This window comes from Orcinus orca, chromosome 7 (assembly GCF_937001465.1).
Source record: "Orcinus orca chromosome 7, mOrcOrc1.1, whole genome shotgun sequence".
NCBI lineage: Eukaryota > Metazoa > Chordata > Mammalia > Artiodactyla > Delphinidae > Orcinus > Orcinus orca.
The window spans coordinates 23,475,467-23,498,782 of record NC_064565.1 but is presented as its reverse complement, the minus strand read 5'-3'; the positions used below and the strand labels follow the sequence as shown (position 1 = coordinate 23,498,782).

General features: G+C 43.7%; 1 protein-coding gene and 1 non-coding gene across 7 annotated transcripts in view; one reads left to right on the top strand and one right to left on the bottom strand.

The window, feature by feature from the left end:
* NCKAP5 (NCK associated protein 5) overlaps positions 1 to 23,316 on the top strand; it is a 1,039,671-nt gene that overhangs the window by 45,122 nt on the left and 971,233 nt on the right. For 4 of the 6 annotated variants that reach the window (XM_033440356.2, XM_033440353.2, XM_033440357.2 and 1 more), the window contains exon 1: positions 20,574 to 20,831. The exons of 1 other annotated variant lie outside the window; for it this stretch is intronic. The gene's annotated coding sequence lies outside the window, so the exon portion shown is untranslated. Of the gene's footprint in view, positions 1 to 20,572; positions 20,832 to 23,316 lie in introns of those variants that run through there. One more of the 6 variants, XM_033440361.2, reaches the window with a different exon arrangement.
* On the bottom strand, positions 10,577 to 10,649 carry TRNAR-CCU (transfer RNA arginine (anticodon CCU)). Its single transcript has one exon. It is a non-coding gene; the product is annotated as a tRNA-Arg (tRNA).

Here is a 23,316-nt window from a genome sequence, read left to right as displayed (position 1 = left end):
CATCCAACCTTAACATGTTCAGAACGACTCCTGATTTCTCCCTGAAACCTATTTCTCCTGCAGGCTCCCCTCTCTCAGGATAGGCAGGATCTTTCTGGTTTCTCAGATAAAATTCTTGGATTTATTCTTGCTTTTTAAATTTCTTTCACACTTATATTTACCTCATCAGTGTGTCAGGTCTACATTTAAAGTATCCCAAATCTGAGCACATCCTGACACGTCCACTGCTCTTTTTCTGGTCAGAGCCACCTACCATGTCACTCCATGGATGACCAGTGTCCTGGCTGGTGTCCCCATGTCCTCTCTTACTTCTCTGCAGTTCATCTTTTCCCAGGAGTCCTAGTGTTCCTTTAGAAATGTAAGTGAGATGAGGTCAGTCCTCTGCCTCAAAACCACTAGTGGGTCTGCATCTTGCTTCAAGTGCACACCAGGGTTCTATCCCTGTCTGCAGCGGCTAAATGATCTTCACCCCATCACCCCATTTCATTTTCCACCCACTTGTCCCCTCGTTCCCTCCCCCAAATCACGCTGGATCCCTGCCATTCTTCTCAGCACCAAGCAGGTTATCACCTCAAGGCCTTTGCTCCACTGGTCCCTTTGCCTGGAACACGTGTTCCTAAATATTCTTAAGATCTGCTTCCCCCTTTATCTCAAGTCTGCTTCAGTGACCCCGTATTAGAGACACATTTTCCAACCAACCATACCATCTCCATCCCTGCCACGCCTACTTATTCTCCATAACTTATCCTTAATTTACAGGCCAGGTATACTTTTGTTTATGTGCTTATTGCCTAACTTCTCCTTCTGGAATGTAAGTTCCAGGAGATAAGGAACTTTATGGTTTTTGTTTCCTTCTATACCTCTAGTGCCTAGAACAGTGCCTGGCTTTCTGTAGATTCTTCATATATTCTTGATGAATGGAGGAAGGAAGGAAGAGAGGGAGGGAGGAAGGGAATCATGAGTTTCATTATGCCAGAACCCAAGCACATGAGACTACGAGACATTAAAGCTGTATTTCTTAAATGTGCATGTCCTTTTAATCATGGACATGCAATAAGAAATACATTTTAGGGCTTCCCTGGTGGCGCAGTGGTTGAGAGTCCGCCTGCCGATGCAGGGGACGCGGGTTTGTGCCCCGGTCCGGGAAGCTGCCGCGGAGCGGCTGGGCCCGTGAGCCATGGCCGCTGAGCCTGCGCGTCCGGAACCTGTGCTCCGCAACGGGAGAGGACACAACAGTGAGAGGCCCGCATACCGCAAAAAAAAAAAAAAAAAAAAAAAAGGAATACATTTTACATTAGGACGCAGTTGACAGATATAGATACATTTAGTACATGGCTTGCACGATATTTTCTATTCTTCTTAATTCTATTTTAACATTTTCAATTTTATTTCCATAACAAAATACTGTTCTGGACTCATTAAGCTGATTTAACCACCAGCGGGTTATGAACAGTGATTTGAAAAATGCTGTACTAGAGGGACTGGAAAGTCTTGATGGGGGATAAAAGTTAAAATGCAAATGGAGTGATCAGTCATTACACTATCCTGTGATTTAGAAAATCAAACTGCTTCCTTTGTAAAAATTTGGCATCTTTGTTAGAGTTGGGGAGAAAAAGGCAATATCCTAGCATGGGTGATTTGAAGAAGAGAGAGGCATGAGTTGGACGCTGATGACAAGGTGTTTTCAAATTAAGATGAGGTTAAGAGAGGCTAGGGGAGAGGGAGGTGCCAGGAAGACCTCATCCTCACAGTGCAGGGAAGTTGGTGAGGGCCAACTCTTTCCCTGTACTGTCCGCATTTCAGACTGGGACAAACCCAGTTTCAAACCCCACCTACCTCTCCTCTGCCCCACTGAAGACTTTTCCCGTCCTTCCCTTCAGGTGGAGACTGTGTGTACAAAATATAAGTCCTCTTCTGTCATCCACATCAATGTCTTTCCCAGGAAGATGTAATTATTCTGGATTTTTCCATTCCAATGTTCCCTGCCAAACTGAGAGATGACTGAGTATGTCATACTCAGGTTATCTCCCAGATGCAGACATGAGGCATTTTGGTTGGTCCTACAATGATTGTTATCTGAGGATGAACCTTTATTATGTGCCAGGCATTGTTCTAAGTAATTTACAACAGCTCTATGAGGTGGTGGTGTCATTAGTCTCTGCATTTTACAGATCTGAGCCTGATTAAGTAAATTCCTCAAGGTTACCTAGCTACTAAATGGTGTGCTAGGATTCAAACTCAAGCAATCTGGCTCCTGAATTCTTGTTCTTACTGCTTGTTCTTAAAAGTTATGATGACTGATATCATGGTGAAATTTGGTGCCAGCCTGTTGCTTCATGAAGGGAAATGAGGAGAGCTTCCAGGGCATTGAGGATAGCCTACGAGATTAGGGCCAGGGCACACCCGTAGTATGAGTCTCAGTATCCTATTTTCCCCTGAATTCAACTTTTGATGGAAGTACAATTAGCCAAGGCTAAAAATGAATTGTCTAATTCATAGATAGTGGACTGGCTGGAGACCTCTTTTGTTTGGTCCACTAAGTATTTAAAAAACTAGATCTTAATGCCTTTAGCTGGCTATGAACTTTCCTATTCATTACAGTCCCCACCGTTCCTTACTGTCCCCACTCTGCTCTTCACTTAGGTCACCTGCCTTGTTCCTGAAGGTAATTTGTGTGTGTGCATGTGCCTGCCTGTGTGTGTGTGTGTGTGTGTTGCTGTCTTAAAATGAGATCAAATGCCAACTGACTTTAATCTGCTCATACCCCCACCCTGAGGCTTAGGAGAAGGCAAATTGGGCATGAATTTAGCTAGTACTCTTTTCCCAGTACTTCACATCTAAGTGAGCGTGTATGGTTTTCTTTTGTTGGAGGAGAGCCCACTGGGAGCACCAGACCCTGAGAATCACCTGGTACCTCTTTTCCTGAAGTTGACATTGTTATATGTGATCCAAAAATAAGTGAGAGACTGTTGAGGAAGGAAGTCGAGGTGATGGTAGGTCACCCACATAAAGCATCAGCTCTCAAGGGTGAGTGAGGGCAAGGAGATAAGCGCTCAGGTCAAGTACAGAGGTGCTCAGGAACGGGCCAGGAATTTGAAGCAGAAGGGAAGGAAGTGACGGGGGATTCAGCGAGGGTATTATTGGCCTGCCGGTCACATGGCAGTTGTGTTGGCAGCTTGCTGGACAGTTCTGAGACACAGGCCTTTACGTTCGTAGAGAGTGTTTGGCTTCAGCTGATCATTAACAACACTTAAGTATTTAATGAGGCCCTACTAAGGGTCTGAATTCATTGTAACTGAATGAGCTTTTACTATCGAAGATCTAAGCTCTTCATGAACTCTGTGCTGAAGGTGTTAAAGAGAAAAGGCCAGATCTGCCGATTATCTCTAATATCAGCTCATACTTAATCCCAGGCTCTTACAGGGCCAACAGTGCTTCTCACTTTTTCTTTTTTAATGATCAGCACCATGCCAAGATATTATTTATGCCAAAACACAGAAACCTGATGCCAGAGTAAGAGATGGGAGGAATCTTTTTCTCTAGAAAGATTTCAGAATGGAGAAATTCAGAGCAGCATAGACTTTTCTGTAGTCCAACAGATGGTTTGAATTCTGGAATTGTTACTTTCTACCTGTGTGTACTGGGCAGATACTAAAACCCTCTGAGTCTCAGTTTTCTCATTTGTGAAATAAGGTGAATAGTGCTTATAGTATACAGAACGTTATAGTATACAGAATGTTATTATATATATATATATATATCACATATATATATTCTATATACTATAATGCATAGAACATTATAGTATATAGAACATTGTCATAAAAACTATTAAATAGAATAACGCATAAAATGATTAGTGCATGCCTAATACGTATTGTGTTCAATAATTGTAATTTTTTTTAATTAAAAAATTTTTTTTTTCCTTGGCCGCACTGCATGGCTTGTGGAATCCTAGTTCCCCGACCAGGGATTGAACCCGGGCCCTTGGCAGTGAAAGCGAGGAGTCCCAACCACTGGACTGCCTGAGAATTCCCAATAATTGTAAAATTTTATTATCAGTGTTTCTTGAAATACTTGGAGGAAATCTAGATGGAGGTTGGTCTATGACCTATGACCAAATGATACTTTGTATGTTCCTTGCAATAGAACAGCAAGAAAAGTAAGAAACCCTAGCTGGCATTCCCAATTCTAACCATGATGTGTCAGACCACTTAAGCTACCAGAAATTGTAGACAATAGAGTCTGCAAAGCATGGGCTTTGATCCAGACAAGCTTGACCTTGATCTCTATTTATTAAGTCATTTTGGACAATCTAGTTTGTGTTTATGGACCTCCGTTCCCTCATCTGTAAATGGGGATAATATTTTTTCCCAGGTTTGGTATCATAAAATACTGTAACCACTCCTAATATGTCAGTGGTTTCTATTCAGTTACTTTCAATGCCTATCTCTGTGTGTTAACTTACAATTAAAAAAAAAATGGGATCTCACTGTTTATAAAATTTTGTATCCTGCTGTTTTCACTTAAGTGTCTTGTGATTATTTTTTAATAAATTGTGCTTACGAATCTATTTATAAAAGTCTGCATTATAGTCCGTCTTGTGGAAGAACTAGTTTATTTAACCACATATTATTTGAAATGTAGATTATTCCCGTTTTTCATTTAAAAATAAAATTAGAAATTTCTTTTTTTTTGTTTGTTTTAGAAATTTCTTATATATTAATCATTTTTTCCATCTCTGGACAATTGCCTTTTGATCAGTTCCAAGAAGTATAATTACGAAGTCAAATGATATGCCAAATTGCTTCCTAGAAAGGTTGTACCAGTTTACAACTCCTGTTGGCATTGTATGAAGATGCCTGTCTCACCATGACCTCAGCAACAGTGGTCATCATCCCAAACTCTGTTCTGCAAAATGATTTTGTCTATGAAAATTTTTTATTAGCTGACTGGAGACATCTTGAACAGATAACAGTATATTCCTATCCCAACTTCTTATCTGGTCAAGGCTGAGTGAGGCTTAGAGAATTGTCTTAGGAGTTCAGATTTCATACCAGGTTGACGGGACCAGGAGACTGGAAACATGCCATTCATTAGAACAAAGGGTGAACCCAGAGCTGTTTTTACATTGTCTTAATTGAAACACCACTGGCAACTTAGATTACCACCATCTATAAAATGGGGACTTTTATGTCTGTTCCTTGGAGGGATTTTGGGTAGAATTTAATGGTGAGCTGATGTATCTGGATGTCTGCAGAGCTGCACCTATTACAGCAGTCACCAGCTAATTACTACTATGTGTATAGAGGGTATAATTGAGTGGGAGCAGAGAATTAAACAGCTGGTAGTAGCACCTTTTAGCAGAAAGTAGGAGCAGCATGAATTAGATGTAGCTGAAGTAGGAGTGGATCATGATGGAGTGATTATTCGGAGAGCACGTGTAAATCTCTAGAGCAACACTCACACTCCCTCAATTAGACCACATCAAGCCCCAGCTTCACCTAGAATGTTCTCAAACTTTTCTTGTGTCAGAATCACCTGGGGTGGGGGCCTTGTTTTTTTAATTTTTTTTATTGAAGTATAATTGATTTACAATGATTCAGGTGTACAGCAAAGGGATTCAGTTATATATATATTTTTTTCTTTTTCAGATTCTTTTCCATTATAGGTTATTACAAGATATTGAATAATTCCCTGTGCTATACAGTAGGTCCTTGTTGTTTATCTCTTTTATATACAGTAGTATATATCCGTTAATCCCAAATTAACAGATTTGGGGGGTGGAGGCTTGTTGAACCATTGTTGAGTCCCACTCACAGAGTTTCTGATTCAGTAGGTACGTTTGGGCCTGAGAATTTGCATTTCCAATAGGCTTCCAGGTGACAATGATGCTGTGGTCCAGGGACCACACTTTAAAAACCACCGTCTGTAGTATCCCCTTGCAGCAGTTTAGCTATCATTAAATTAAACGACCACCTGCTGTGGATTTGTGTTTTTTCAGTGGGAGGCCACTGGCGTTTGCATACCAGCACCATTAAGCTTCACTAAAAAGCAGTCCTTTAATTATTTCTTCAGGACATGGTGTTGTGTCTTTGGAAAATGTAAATACAGTAAGTACACCTCTCCTTGATCCGTATCTTCATCTGGTGTACACATGTAGTCAAATGTGTATTGCATGGGCATGCCCAATATCGCAAAAAAGGAATATAGTCTAGCCAGTATTAGAATCAGCTGCTGCTTTTCAAAGCAGAGCTATCCAATTTAACAATGATTTACAATGAAAAGTGAAATTCCAGCCTCATTTCAGGCAAATGGAGGATCTCCTGTTTCCAAGGGCATATCTGTGAGAACTCTGGGTCTGAGTGGCCTGGGAAAGATAAGGAGACATTTCATAATTTCAGAGGGGACCTCAGCCCATAGACACAGAGCTGTGGTCACTGAGCAGACAGCCCTGTTTGGTTCATCCCTGTTCCAGGGAAATGGCTCCAATCCAAACACATGAGCAGGCCAGAAAGCAGGATTATGTAATCACCTGGAAGCACAGCCTGTCACTGCAGCTGTCGGAGGAACCTGTCACAGTTGGTTTGCCAAGGACCCAGGGCCAGATGCCTGCCCTAGGAGGACGCATTCCCAAACTGACACCTGGGCCTCGGGACAGCCAATGAGATTCCACCAAGCAGAACAGAGGGGCCCAAGTTAGCCAGTGTGTTCCAAAGAGAAAGACGCATTCTCTGTAGGAAAGGAAGAATCCCCGCAACAGGAGGCGGATGAGGAAAGGAAAGAGGTGCAGGCGTCTCATTAGATAACCACCTCCAGCCATGTCTTACAAAGCATGCAGCATTCTGATGCTATTCTCCGGGAACCCAGATGCATCTGAGACATTTCCTTCCCAAGTTTACGTTTTAAAAATTTTCAACTCCTATTGAAGGGAGGGAAACAAATGTCTTCATTCAATAGAGATTTATTTTAGCAGCAATGGAGGATTAACTTGTGATGAGGTCATTCCGTGTGAAACAGAGTTCTGAAAAAGAGTGAGTGCTACGGCCTAATGTAGATATGATTACATTCTTCTTGACTTAAATCATGTTAGAAGGATGGGCAAGAAGAAGGGAAAGAGAAAGGAGATTGGAAGAAAAGGGAAGAAACAGGATGTCAGTTGAGCTTTTTAATAACTGATTGCAAATAGCTATTGAGCTTGGAACTACTTTCTAAAACTCTGTGTGTGTGTGTGTGTGTGTGTGTGTGTGTGAGAGAGAGAGAGAGAGAGACTTTATAATGATTACACATTCTGGGTGTGTCATGCATTTGTATATTTGCACAAATGCCTGAGACATGGTCTTAAAAATTAATGAGCATTATTATTATTTTTAATGGTATTATTGTGTATTCAGGATGGAAGCGTCACATGCAAAAGAGAAGTCCATCCACAATGTTCCCTTACCTCTGAGGGTGTGCACACTGAATGTTGTAAGGTACCGAGAGGTGATTAAAGCTTGTGGGGAAATGCTGAACCTGTCTTGGAAATAAACCGTGCTAATTTGTTCTAAGTGAGTAAGAGGCTTTCCTGAGCCTTCAAGAGACAGTCTTCATGAGACACTGTGATCTATGCTGCACCGTAACTGCATTACGCTGGCTAAGGTAGAGGCAGCCATCCCCCCCAGTTATTAAAGCTGTTCATTTCTCCTTAGTACCCTGTGCTACACAGGGTTTCCACGGTAAAAGAGAAAATAGCTGTTTTCCCTTCTATGCCTCTAGCCTGGGGTTCAATTTCCACATCCATCTGAATAATACAGAGCTCAGAGAAACAGAGGCACAGGAATTTAGATCCTCTTTGACTAAAGACTTGGAATATGAGGAATTTGCAATGTAGAATTTAAAAAAAATATATTTATCTTCAAATTTTTTATTTTCTCCTACCAAGAAGCAGAAGGTAGGATGTGGTTTAAAAATTCATCTCCAAGAAGCAGCAGTGACCTGGGTTCTCCCAGTTCAGCAGTAACTCATGGGCAAGCAAACAATTCACAAGGGAAACCAGGAGACTTGGTCTTCTTGAGTATCAGTGAAGGAATCCATGGCTGGCCCCTGTACCCTTGGATTGATGTGTTGGCTTGTCGGTTTTTCTAGCTTCTCTGCAGCATCCCAGTTGGATAAAAGGAAAGGAAAACCATTTCATCTCTGTTTTTTGTGTCGACATGTACAGAAGCCCAAAATACTGATGGTGTGTTCTTTATCTATCCTATTTGCTGGGAATTAAAGCGATTGCGTTTTCACGGCGAAATAAAAATAGAGAGAGAAAGGTACACATGTGATACCCCAGGGACATTGACATGGAGGTTTGAATTTGGGCCCGGGTGTATCTCAGTTTAACACAGAGGATTTCCTTATCTAGGGAGAGAGGAGGGCCATCAAAATATTTATGTAGTCTATTGATGCTGGAGGGTGATGTTTATTGCCATGGGATGAGGACATTAATCTTATCACTTGTTTCCCTTCCACTGAGTCATGTTTACTTCCTATTTCTGTCAAGATCTGTCTTTATTCCTGCATTCCAATCCTTTTCTCTCTCCAGGTACATTCACTTATCTGCTTTTACATGTGGACCTAGGCTGGTCAACCCTGAACTGGCCTCCTGTCCTATAAAGGAAGTATGGAAGCAAGGCCAGAATCCTGCTAGAGAATCAAGGTCTCTGCTGTGGTGTGCTGTTCTCATGTCTCATCTGACCTGTCCCTTTGAGTCCTGTGTGTCTTCAGGTTCCTCCCTTCCTGGTCTCTCACTACCGTTCACCCTCTTCTCTAGTTTCTTTATAAATACATGGAGTACACATACTACATTCACATCACGTAGAGTGACAGTTTGGTGGAGGCTTTAGGTCCAGCTGTTTAGTTAAAAATCCTAGCTCTGCCTACACATTGGCTGCGCAGCTTTGAGCAGTTACTCCACCCAAGTGTGCCTCAGTTTCTTCACTGTAAAAAGAGGATAATGGAGGGACCTGAGTCATGCGACTGTAGTGAGACTTAACTGAGCTAAGACACTTAAAGTGCTGGGAACGGCATTTGGCACACACTAAGTGCTATATATGCATTTATGGTCATTATAGTTCCTGCTGCGATTATTTGAGCTTACGCATCTTATTTAATTATTTTTTTAATATATTTTTATTTATTTATGTATTTATTTTTGGCTGCGTTGGGTCTTCGTTTCTGTGCGAGGGCTTTCTCCAGTTGCGGCGAGCGGGGGCCACTCTTCATCGCGGTGCGCGGGCCTCTCACTATCGCGGCCTCTCTTGTTGCGGAGCACAGGCTCCAGACGCGCAGGCTCAGTAGTTGTGGCTCATGGGCCCAGTTGCTCCACGGCACGTGGGATCTTCCCAGACCAGGGCTCAAACCCGTGTCCCCTGCATTGGCAGGCAGATTCTCAACCGCTGCACCACCAGGGAAGCCCCTTATTTAATTATTAAAGCTGCTGTTCTGCTTTCAGTGTGTGTTTCTTTCAGATTATCTCTTCGGTTGCTTCCACACTGCAGCCTGTGCTGTGGCTTTTCAGATTACAGTTTCTCACCCTGATTCAGCGTCCTGGTTATCTAAGGAAACAGATTTTGATTATTCTGGAGAAACCGTACTTTCCCCGTTTTTACCTAAAGTTCTCAAGGTTGGAGGTTATGACACAGGTTGGGTTCTCTGGAAGCAGAAACTGAGTCTTATATTGATTGGGTTAGGCTATTGTGGGATGTTGACTGGATGTAGACACCTGCAGAAGGGCAGGGAGGAATTTGGATGGGACACAAGGAGAAGGCAAACCGTGTGATTCAGGCCTGGCAAAGCCCCAGCTAAGCCTCCAGGCAGCTGGGGAATGCATATGGCCCTTGGCGTGACCCAAGTCAACTCAGAATATCCTGGCCTTTATATTCCTACATGGATAAGCTCACTTTGGGAAGGATGGGCCCTTGGGCGAGGCAAATCCTGCGGCGCTGGCAGCTGGGGGATCTCTGCCGCTTGTGGAGGGATCTGGCGGTGCGAGTCCACAGGTTCAATTCCCCACTAAAGGCTGCAGCCTTCCCAGGAAGGCGTACTACAACATCTCTTTGTAAAGACTTCACAACTTGGCCAAATGCCTTTTACTGAGATGGGTCGGGGAAGAAAAGGAGGTCGCCCAAGGGTAAGGGATAATGCTGAAGGAAGGAAGGATGGCTGGGAAGATGGATACACAGAATGGAACAGAGGTTTATGTTTTTATAGGAAGCGGGTCTCAACAGGGAAGAGAGGAAGCCAAGCGGAATCTTCGTATGGGAGGGACTGACAGCAATCTGGGGGGTGTTGAGGAACCTCTATAGAAATATACCATTTCCACTTGCATTTTTTTTTTTTTTGAGGCTTTGGGAAGTTGCTAATAGAAACTGTGGTGGGTTTAGAGTGATCAACCCTCTTTTTTAAAATTTTAATATTTATTTATTTATTTGCACTGGTCTTAGTTGCGGCCCACGGGATCTTCTTTGCAGTGTGCGGGATCTTTAGTTGCGGCAGGCGGGCTCTTTTTTTTAGTTGCGGCATGCAGGCTCTTAGTTGCGGGATCTAGTTCCCTGACCAGGGATCGAACCCGGGCCCCCTGCATTAGGAGTGCAGAGCCTTCACTGCTGGACCACCAGGGAAGTCCCTGATCAATCCTCTTCATTAGCCTGGACTGAGGGGTTTCCCAAGATGCTTGCCTTTTAGTACAAAACTTGGGTCCCACGTGGGTTGATATCAAGTCTTTTCCAAACCACGTCACGGGGTTACAACTGAAGCCATGGAATAATGGAAGAGCAGAGGGTTGGGAAACCATGGGCAGATATTTTTCTGTTTAGAGTGACAGGGAACAGAGGCATTATTGATGGTTCCTGCAGCGCCTCACATGTACTTGGCAACTAATAAATATAGGTCAATTGGAAACTGAACATGAGGGCGATGAATTGAAAGAGAAAATGATTTGGAACGAACTGCTAAGGACGGGGAACGAAGAGTAAAAGAGGCGATAAATCTAGGATGCATACCAGAGCCAAGTGTCATAATGCACCCGAATACTTACAGTGTCAGAGAGGTCAGGCCAGGTCGTGAGCCAGTGTCTTTGGTCCAGATCAGGGTGTTCCTGTGCCCACGTGTATAATGGAACAACCCTCTCTCTGCGTGTGTCCTGACCTCGTGGATTCTGGAATATTCTTTCCTTCCTTCCTTCCTACTCACTCACCAGAGGGGTGATAAGTGTTTCAAAGTTAGTGAGAAGCCCAATTCTACTCTCTGGCATATCTACCCCTCCCCCCTCCCAGAGTGAGTGAGTCTCTCCTAGGACTGGACATGCTGTAGGGCTGGTTTGGAAGTTTGGGACTGGGGAGTCGGGTGGGTGAGGGTGGGTTTACCTGCTTCAGGACTGCATTTCTAGGGGTTCCTTCCTCCAAGTCCAAGACCCAAAGGGTTTGGTGGGAACTGATCTTGTCTCTATATTACAATGAGAGTGACATCTGCTTACCTTGTTTCCAAAATATGGAATTTGTTCCAGGAAAGGCTGACAAGCTGATACGTTTCACTCACTGTGACCTTTGGACTTTCTGACCTCATACAAACCATAGTTCACACTCAGTCAACAATTACATTTCCAGTGTAGAACTGGGCTCCCCACTAAGAACTTGCTCTTTGTAGCCAAGAGGCTGGCGCATCACGCTCACTTCCCTGTACTTTATTGACAGGTTGCCTTTACTTTTCTAACACATAATCTCAGTTATGAGAGTTATAATAATCTCTCAGTTATGGGAGAGTTACCACCTCTCCCCCTTAGACTAATGCCTCTATAGGTTGACTTTTTTTTAAACCAAAATAGGGGTGGAGATACCTTTTTCAATGTATTTTTCCATTATATCTCCCAATCAGTAGACCCCCAAAGACTATTCTCTGAGTATTCAGAGCTACTCAGATTCCACAATATACATAGAGCCTGGAATTCAGGAGGTGCTCAATGAGAATTCGTTGTGTACGCTGTAAACTGCTCCATATAATGTTTGGTGAATGACTCTGGATGAATGAGCAAATTCAATCACAAGTGAAAAGATAGTGACCTCAAAGATTAATACCTCCTTGTAACCCTTGAGTTCATATGACATTTGTTAGACAATCATATATTATTTTCTCTGGACTCCCAACATACTGTTCACCATTAAATGATGCTAATTACAGCTTAGGGAAACAGGCAGATATGATCATCTGTATCTGACATGTGACTTGGAAGAGGGTGCTGAAGAAGGAAAAGAAAGAAGACGACAAAGAAGAAAGTCAGATTTATTTACCTGAGGTCTTGTCCCTTGCCCCCCCGCCCCGCCCCCCGGCCACCTCACCACCCACTTAAGCCTGTCCCTGGCATCCCAAGTTGGATCACATCTACCTGCTTGCTCTTAACTCTTAGGCCTCCAGTGACTTTGTCTCCTCCTCCAACTGGAACAAACAGCTTGTACATGCCTAGTACCAGGCTGGCACAGAGGGAACTCCTGACGTGTAGAATAGGGTCTCTGTGTCAAGATGACAGCAGTGTGCTTGCGAGGTAAGAGTTGCCTACAAAAAGCAAATGGGAACACAGTAGTCCTTGCCGTGCATATTGAAGTACCAAACTGGGCGGTGCAGAAGGCATGGGGACAAGGGGCTCAGAGGGCAGAGGTCAATACAGGATAAAGCAGACAGCATAATGTCATTTAGCTCAGTTCATCCAGCCCCACCTGTAAATGCGTGTCTTCTCTCGGCTCTTTTCTGCAGGTGGGAGGAGGTGAGGGCTGGCAGGATGGGCTGTAGGACCTCTCCCAGGGATACCATTCTCTGAACTGCTGTATGTAGCTGAAATCTGCCCAAGATTTCATCTCAAAAGTATCCTATTGCTGAAATAACATTCCCAAGCCTCTTACACTCTAAACAAGGAATTTATCTTTTATTTATTGAAGTATAGTTCATTTACAATGTTGTGTTAGTTTCAAATATACAAAAAAGCGATTCAGTTATACATACATGTATGTGTATATACATATATGTGTATATACATATATATACATATATATGTGTGTGCGTGTATATATATATATATTATTTTTCAGAGTCTTCTCCATTACAGGTTATTACAAGATATTGAGTGTAGTTCCCTGTGCTATACAGTAGGTCAGGAATTTATCAGGAATTTTATACTTATTCCGAAGGTATTAGCCATAGCCTTAAGCGATTTCTACCTAACAATAGCATCTCGTGACTTTGACCAATGGTACTTACATTATTATAATTAGTGAAAATAATAAACGATAACCAATATATTGAATGGCCATTCTCCTTTGTTAATAGGAAGGCTCTGCTTTAAAATAATTTCCCCACCAGCAGAGTTTTAGGTTTCACAATAGGTTATTGTACCTGGAAAAGGCTTAATCTCTTTTAAAGCAATTCCCCTGGATTAATTTAAGGTATAATGTTTAAAACAGCAGTGACAACAGAGCTGCGGGGCTTTATTATCTACAAAGGTCTTATAGCCCAGAGTTGGGTCCCTTAGGCTTTCTGACTCCTCAGGAGAATTATGGAGGCTTATAAAAATTTTTTAATTTAATTTTAATTTTTTTCTCGCTGTGCCATGCAGCTTGCGGGATCTTAGTTCCCCGACCGGGGATTGAACCCAGGCCCTCGGCAATGAAAGCGGGGAGTCCCAACCACTGGACAGCCAGGGAATTCCCTATGGAGGCTTTTAATACCTTAGTTTCCTGGACAGAGGACCATATCTCCACACCATAGTGAGCTTTGCCTGGGAATGTGAGGAAATAAGGGGCACTGTCTTTTGCGGGGGGGACATTGGTGGGAGAGGCCAAATCTGCATCACCCCTGCTTGCACTGGTGACCGTTGCTTTCCTGTGTCTGCCCTGGACCTGGGCAAGCCGCCTGGGGCCCAGCCTGCCTGCTGCATCCCTTGCAGCATGGGCCCTGGGTTTCTCCAGGTGCTCTTTGCACCTGAGCTTGCAGCTCTCCCCTGCCCTGGCCCCTCCATCCCTGCCCTTGCTGTTGACTTCCCAGGGCTGTTTGTTGGGGACACACTGCAGAGAGGGCCGTCTCTCTCACTGATCTGTAAGAATGCCTTTCTAAGGAGCCTTTGAGGAATATTTGCCACAAAAATAAGGTGTTTCTGGGGCCTAAAATATCAGGCGACCAGAAAAAAGAACTCCTGAGTGTGTATGTGTGTGTGCTCACTTCCAAAGGGAAAAAAAAAAAAAGAGGAAAGAAGAAAAGGCGCACCCCTCCTCCAGTCCGCCCCTCCAACAGACCCCTGACCACAGTTCCCACTTTTGTCTTTTCAACTTAAGAGGCTTTGTCAGCATGAAAGGAGGAACGCTGGGGCCTCTGGACTGTGCCCCGGCCGGCCCAGGGCTCTGCTGACCTTTTGGGTAAATGCAGACAGAGGTTTCTGAGCTTGAGCCCTGTCCCCTGTGGACCCACCCTGCCTCTACCCTGGGGCATCCTCGGTGTTACCAGCCTTTCCTCTAGGCCTCTGATCCTGGGCTGCTGGCAGGGGCTGGTAAGAGGAGGTGGGGCAGGGCTAGGGTGTGCCAGAGCCCCAGGGTTTCAGGAACCCTGGGGAGCTGACTGTCAATGCCATTCAGGGCAGGCTTTATTAAAGGCACTCATCACACCATGATCCTGGTCTCAGGCATCGCCCTGGGAAAGCCAGTGGCTGTCCCCTTCCTTTCCTGAGTGCTATCACTGATTTTAATGCCTCTCCATAGCTGGTGCAAATGGAACTCAGGGCCTTTTTATTTAGACAATCACCACGGGCCACAAAATGCTCTCAGTTTACAGACAGCTATGTCCCTTGAGGCTTCTCTGTCCTCAGGTTAGAAGGAACGCAACACGCATCTACTGGTTTACGGAATTTACATGAATCTTCGAAGCAGCATGGTTGGACCCGGCTTGCGATTCCAGATTTTAATGCTGTACGTTGATTTGTGTAAAATCAAAGTCAGGGCAGGACTATGGCTCCCCCATCCTCTCCCCTTTTTCCACCTCCTCTCGCCCAGCCCTTTTTATTTGGGGCCAGCAAAGTAGTTAAAAACGTCAAACTCACAGTATGCACTGTCAACAGCACAATGAGGAAGCTGAAACCAAATCCTCCAACTTCGAGGTGATACTTTACACTTATTCGGGGCCTTTCATCAAAAGCCTCCAGTGCCTTAGGGAGCATTAACCCTCGCTGTACCTCCCGGGGTTGGGCCTGGAGCCCAAGCTGGTGGAGAAAGCAAATGTATGAGGGGGATATCACCACATTTCCAGGGCAGGTCCCAGGCTAATCGTCATAGATGCTCAAATTTTTTATCCCTTCCCTCCACCTCCTCTTTCAACAGGCATCTGTCATATCAGCCCCCTGCCCCCCAAAGGTCCCTGGTGTCTCAAGAGTAAACAAGCCAGTAAATAGGCTGCATACGGCAAGCTGCCCTCCCTCCCCCCTTGGAAAAAAGAAAGCATTTCTAGGCTGGAAATATGATCTATCTATCATGAAATGCATCTAAGCCTCTATCATGGGAGTAATCTGAACTTCGTTGGACTTCACACTTTATGGTTTACTCTTGTTTTTGTTGGCTTTATGTATGGGGACTACAGTGACATTGGCAGCAAGGAAAACCTATAAATGTCTTTATCCGACTACGTGTTTGGGACCATCCGTGTGGCACCTGCTGTGTCTTTTCCAAGTTGCACTTGGTGTCCCAACGTTGTGTCAGGCGTGCTCTATTGCAGATGAGGGTCACCAGGAATTTCCGAGGGACAATGGACCTGACCTTTATCAATGTCTGATCATAGATAAGAGAGTCATATATTTACTTCTCTTGGTATAAACAGTGTTTCTTAAAATACAGGATATATGTATATGTACAGCTGATTCACTTTGTTATAAAGCAGAAACTAACACACCATTGTAAAGCAATTATACTCCAATAAAGATATTAAAAAAAAAAATACGGTCTGAGGCCCATCTGCATGAGAATGATGTGGGTCACTTTCTAAACATGCAGATTTTCAGGTCCCCCAGGGACTCATACTCTCAGAACCATGCTGATTTGTTTAGGAAATGCTGAAGCGTTCCTGTGTGAAGTGTTCCTTCTAACACCTCTGCTTCGCATTTCTGATCATGTTAACTCTTACAGGGCAGGCTCGCTGGCCACAGGCTGTGTCTTAAGCCCTGGTAGAACCATTACCTCCTTGAACAAAGGAACAGGAGTTACTGAAGATTCTCAGTGTAAAGGGGAAACAGGCCATAAACATGATTAAATGCCTGCCCTCCAACATTTTCTCCTTCCTGCACCTGGATCTTGTGCACCTCCAAGGGCATAGAGCACTTACTCCACAGTGATGCTCTGGGATTAAGCCCTGTGAGTCTGAGTCTCATGGTCTTTGAGGCCTACAACTTATCTCCTCTAAGGGCCAAGCAGAGAGGCTGGGTTACAGAGAGCAGCAGAAGTCACACTCATTCAAGATTGAAGTCTGAATGTCACTGCCGTCTGTGTATAGGAATCAGAACTGAGTACTTTAATGATGGCTACACGTTTCTAAATTCCAGTTTGCCCTTATTCATATTGGTTTCCCAACTCTCTGTTCAATATTTATAATCCTCAGAGGGATCTAGGCCTCCCTTGGGATGCTGGAAGGTCAGGCAGAGTTGAAATGGTGGCTCGACTGCTTATTATTTGTGTGATCAGAATCACATCACTTAAATAACATCTCTCTCTGGGCCTCAGTTTCCTTGGTTGTAAAAGGGGAGTGGTAGTGATAGTATTAACTCATTGGGATATTTCAAAGGTAAATTAGATGATGTGTTTAAAGCAAATGGCACATATGAATGCTTGATAAATGGCAGTAGTTATACGTGTTTAATAGGATGAGAGGGGGAGATAGAGGGGAAATTAGACACTGGAGGTAGAAACTATCTGAGGACAGCCTTGGTAGGAGCCATCAGCAGTAAAAACCTCCAAGGGACCTCTTGGCTGTGTTTCACATCTTGCAGATCTAATTACTATCTCTGACTTTAGAGATTTTCCAGTTTAAGACAGAAAACACTTAAACATGAAGAATACGTCTTAAGACTTTAAAAATAATGAACAGGTAAACAGACACACGTATGCCTGTTATACCTGCCCGGCCGTCCTCCCCTGAGGACGGCAGTCTCGTGGGGAGAGGGAAAATTGCCTGAATGAAGGACTAGAAGGCACTGGAAGGGAAGCTGGGCCAAGCATCTCAGCAGGTGGAGGTGATTTTGGCAGCAGCATTAATGATCCCCTGGTATAGGTGGGGAAGAAAGCCCCGCCCATCCCCCTTTCCAAATTGTAAGTCAAGTTAAATGCTTGTCTTTACCTCTCAGCTGGAAAAGTGTGACCCTATCACACCCAAGGGGCTCCAAATGTGCTTTTAAATAGAAGAATCCGGCCTCAGTTTCCTATGATCTGTGGATAAATAGATCATAAAAACAAGCAAGAAATATGGCTGTGCTTTCATTTTTCTTTTTTTGAAATTAATTTATTTTAATTTATTTATTATTTTTGGCTGTGTTGGGTCTTCGTTGCTGCACGCAGGCTTTCTCTAGTTGCGGCGAGCTGGGGCTACTCTTTGTTGTGGTGCGCAGACTTCTCATTGTGGTGGCTTCTTTTGTTGCAGAGCACTGGCACTAGAGCATGCGGGCTTCAGTAGATGCGGTGCGTGGGCTCAGTAGTTGTGGCGCACGGGCTTAGTTGCTCCGTGGCATGTGGGATCTTCCCGGACCTTGGCTTGAACCCGTGTCCCCTGCATTGGCAGGTGGATTCTTAACCACTGCGCCACCAGGGAAGTCCCTCATTTTTCATGAAATGATTACAGACATATCTTCTCACTAGGAAGTAAGACAAGAGTCCAACATGTTTTCTCTAGAGTAATGGAAATAGTGCTTTGAGAAACCTATCTACCTTGGTGGAAATTTTCAGTCATTTTTTCCTTGGACTTTTTTTCTTTCCCTAAAGAAAAATGTGGTATTGATATCTAGTATATGGCTTATGTTAGTGAGTTTCCACTATGGAGGCCTAGAGGCTCTATGTAGTGAGACAGAGCTGTGTTTGGTGCCATCACTTTAGCCCACTGATTTCAAAGCCCTGAGTGCCTCCATAATAAAGCTCCGAAGACTCTGTGTGGACTAGACTTTCCTAACCTCACCCTGAAGAATTCCTTAATGTTCGACCAGCCATGACAAGATGCTGGGCAAACCTGTGTCCTTACCAGTTTCCTGACTCTCCCTCCAGAGCTTGCTGGCAACCAGTGAACTGAACCAAAGCGGTTCTTGCTTGTCTTACATTAAAACTCCATTTGTCAAACAGCAGTTGCACAAGGAAAGGTCAGCACTTTATGTTCTGAGCACTTAACTTTAATCATTTCTTACAGTGGACAGAGTCCAAGAGGTTTTCAAATTAGTCCTTAAATGTAAGGGAAAGAATGTCGGTCGTTCCATCAGGAATAAAAATCTGGTGCCTGGTTCTCCTTCCTTGTTACCCCAGTCCGTCTCCACATACTACTGCATCCTAGTAGAAACGCCACATATCTGCATCCAATCAACAGACATTTACTGAGCATTTACTATATGTCAGACATCTGTCGAAGGAGTAGCTAGGTTTCTCCTTGTGATTTATTTTGAAAATTATACACTCTTGTACTTTTATTATTTTTTTAATAACAAAAGTGGAACACGCTCATTGAAAACAATGTCAAACCACACAGAAAAACAAAAAGTGAAAGTTCCCTTATCTAACTCCCCAAGGATAAGCAGTGCTAACAGTGTGTATAATTCTTCCTATCATTTGCTACACTTTGCTTTATTCATTCAACAAGCTCCTGCCTACTTCTTTCCATGTCAGTATATGCAATTACCTCAATTTTTTCTAAGATTTTTATACTGTACATGTACCATCATTTGTATACCTACCTTTTCTCATATTGATGTGTATTTAAGTTGCCTCTACTTTATTGGTTTACAAATAATGTTGCAAAGAACATTCTTGAGCTTATATCCTTAGGCGCTTTCGTGAGCATATCTGCAGGGTCCCTCTGGAAAAGTGGAATTGCTGGGTCTAAGGGTTTGTACTTAAAAAAATTTAAGGTACCTCTAATTTGCTTTCCATAAATATTGTGTTGATTTAAACCCATTAGTGGCATACGAGATAGGCACTATCTTTAGCTGATTCCTATATCAAAGTGGAATATTTGAAGGCCTTGGTACCCTACCAAATCAATAATCTATCACTGCTCTTAGAAAAAAATAATTTTTGGACGTGCCAAAGAGCATCCACTCATGTGGTGACCAGTGAGATGCAAGGTCATTGTTTTCCAAGGGCAGGGAGAGTGCTTATCTAAACATACACCCCATTCCCTGGACTCTGCTAACTGTTCCTGCCTCAGCCCTCAAGGTCCTTCTCCCCCCATTTCTGCTTAAGATTCACTATGGCAGGAGGTTTGTGTATAAACAAATAACACAACACAATGGCTGCCCTCGAAGACCTTTCAAAGTGACTTGAGGAGACAGAAACACAGATGGCTAAAAAACAAGCTAAAAATACAAGTCAGTATATAAAAAGCAGCAAATAAATATAGTCAGCATCATTATAGCAGTTCAGAGGAAGGAAGGAAAACAGTGGGCTAGGGTGTCCAGACTTCATGGCAGGGATGTGGTGTAGGATTTGTGGATTTCTCAGGTGGTGGGGAGGTGTGCATGGGGAGAAAACTGTAAAAACCATGAGTAAGAACCAGCTCAGAGAAGAAGGGAGATTCCTTGAGAGTGTGGAAAACAGCAGGGAAAGGGCACATTTTTATCTTGCTAGTTGGAAGTGGGCGTGGCTTACAGTACTTGAGGTGATTAGAGATACTTGGCAAAGATTATTTACTGATTGATTTTTTTGGCATGATGGGAGTGGTGTAGGAAGGTCATTAAGAATCTGAAGAAGCCTTTCAGAGCTCTTCTCAGAAAAGAACCCTCCGATTTACACACACACAATTTTGGCTACATTTCAGGGAGCCCCTATCCCAAGTTGAAAAACTTTTTAGTGTACCTAAAAAGAGTTGCAACTCAGGACAAGCCATCTAGAAAAAAAAAGTCAGCCATATATATATATATATATATATCTCACATAAAAGTTGTTAGGCGATGTAAGACGTAACTAATAATTCATTTATTCATGAATCGTCAGACTCTGAAGCAGACTGGAAACAGGTGGGTAACAACTTGTTCGTAGCCCGCTGGCTCTTCCATGGCTTCAGTTTAGCCAGTGTCAATCGGGGGAGGCGATTCTCTGCCTTTTTCAGGAGAAACGATCTGTCCTGAGGGAAACCAGGCTCTTGAAAATTTGAATCAATGGGATTATTTACGCTTGCATCACTGGAATCCACTCGGAGATGCCCGGTTTTTGCTGCAGAAAAGATACTTTTCCTCCCCACCCCCCTCCTTTCTTTTTGACAGTCAGTTAATAAAGACTCAACAATAAGCAGCTGCCGGTGATGTCATGTGGGACTTTGGCCACGGAGCTTATATTTACAAGCTCCGAGCAAGCACGGAGCCGCAGCCCTGGGAGCAGCGGATCTCCGCAAACTTGCTCTGAATTCGCGGCAGGAACTTTTGCTGCCGCTTCGGCTGTTCAGAGAAACTGCGCGTGTTCTGTGAGCCCGACCTTTTCATGCTTCACAAATAAACAGAGGATCAACCCGGGAGGAAATGTTTAGCTGGAGAGAGTTGTTGCAGTTCCTGTGTTTGTCTCCAGGACTGTGAGATGTGTTGACTGCAGAGCTGACAAGTAAGACTGTTGGAATTTTAAAAACTCTTGTAACAGTTTTTCGTATTTATACAGCTTGCTTTGCTTTTAAAGTGAGATGGTGATGTGTACGTATTTCTCCGGGCTCTGTCACTGCCACAAGTATGCATTTGTTTCAAGTAGTAATTACAGTGCGCTGAGGTTGAAGGGGTAGGTGCAGAGGACTCAGCACATAGATAACAGGGTACTGGATTCCTGATCTTAATTTGCCTCTGCAGGGAGGTTGGCAATTTTCTTTATTTTTTTAAATAAAAAGCTACCAACCATACAGAAACTATTAGGTTGACCTAGGAATTTTAATAGAAAACTGTAAAGACTAATTTTTAATCAACCAGTGTGCTGGAAGGGAAAACCCACTCTTGATTTTCATCTCTCATCTTTCCTGTGGTTTATAGATTTCTAATATGTGTGTGTCGTTCAATGTCTCCTTCCCTTCTTGCCTACACTCTCCCCCCAAACGCATGCATACTCATAAGCTCATTCATTCTCAGGGAGTTCGAAAGTATAGACAAACGTTTTGGAATGGAAACCGTTTCTATCTGGATTTTTTCCCTTTAAGTACCTGGAGAAATGTTTGCTGTTCTGACTTGTCTTCTGGGAACCTGAACGCAGGTACTGCTGAAAAAGTTCAACTTTGACACTCAGCTCGGTGGGGACGTGAGATCCACAACCTCGCTTTCACTTTCCTCCCAACTCTTTCAAACTCTCCAAATATTCTTCGGGGAGTGGGAAGGGTGGGATCTGTGTGCCACCAGCCTGAACCCGGGCCCCCTCTCATCACGGTTGCTCTGGGCCACCTGGAAGTTCTGCGTCAGAGCCACGTGGATTTGTCTTTCTGCTGCATGCTTCTCGCTGCTGGGTTTGCACCTGAGTGCCTGCAGTGAATTCAGCCCCTTGTAATTAGTAGCGCAACCTGGCTGATGCCTGCCATCCAGTCCTGACAGCCCTGCTGCACGGATTGACAAGCGGCTGTTAGTCTGTTACGTCCTGCACGTGAGCCCCGTGACTCCGTACAGGAGACCCAGCTGTTCCTCCATTCAGCGGCTCTGTCAGCAGCCCACAAGAGCAGGGACAGCCTTCCCTGCCTTTCCCTTTTTCTCTGGTCTCAGAGAATTGTAAGAAGCCACTGCCTGAAAACTCCTAAAATATTCGACTGTTTTCCATGGAGTTCTAAGGTGGGCAGCCTCCTTCTGCGTGTTTGTCAGCTCCAGATTTTTCCATCAGAGCACACTCTCTTGCATATGATTTTTAAAAAAATTTTATTGAAGTATAGTTGATTTACAATGTTGTATTAATTTCTGCTGTACAGCAAAGTGACTCAGTTATACATATATATATATATATATATTCTTTTCCATTATGGTTTATCACAGGATATTGAATATAGTTCCCTGTGCTATACAGTAGGAACTTGTTGTTTATCCATCCTATATATACTAGTTAGCACTGGATATGTTTTATGTATTAAAGCTCAATGCTTTCTGTGAATTTTTACTTAAAGAAAGGGACGTGCTACTAAAACAGTTTCCAAACCATTATTCAAAGCTTATCTTTTGCAGAAGAAAACCTGAGGCATGAGGAGGGGAAATGATTGGTCCAAAGTCACCCAGCAAGACCGTGGCAGAGCTCCAACTAGAAACCCAGCCTCCCGTGCTTGTCCCGGCATGCATTTCACATTTCAGTTCTTCCAGGTTGTAGAAGAAATAGGACCCACGTGTGGTTCCTAGCCTTCTTGCAGGAGCTGGGCTGTGTGAAGGTGTATAGATGAAGGTGGTCTGGTAAAGAGAGAACATTCCTGTTTTGTCTTTGGCTCTGGGTATGTTTCTTAACAACTCTGTTCCTCATTATTTTGGCTAGAGAACCAAAGAGCAGTCTGTGATTATTTGACAGTTGATGACCTAAAGGCAAGCCGGGCATTTCAGGCAGTGGAATAGTACAGAAGGTACTTTGCATCAGGTGCAGGTTGAGAGACCGAAGGTGGTTCCCAGCTCTGACATTTTCTGTTTCTGCTTTACTTCCAAGTCTCAGACTTCTTTTATTGACCACACGTTACTTGTCTTCCCCTTCTTTGGGGCTCCTCTTGCCTGTGGAAACGTTACTTTCTCATGGATTCTTACCCCTCACCCTCATTCTCTCACTGCAGCCTGGACCTCCAGTGCTAACATTCAACTAGATTCCACTAACACCCTGCATTCCTCTTTTTCCCTGGAGCCTTCCTTGCCCCTGACACCCCTGCCTATGGGAGGCCTCTGTGGATTCTTCAAGTTGAAGTGATGATTTTCTTCTTTGGAGCCTCATGGTATCCTGTGCTGATTTTTGCTGTGGGATCTGAAGCTCTATGCTACCTAGTTAAGAACCTCTTTCCATCAAAAGCCAGGGCTATATTTCAACACTTCCTATATCCACGGCACCTAGTACAGAGTATAGTAGTATGGTAGTTCAACGTGTAATAGCAAATAAGTAAAGG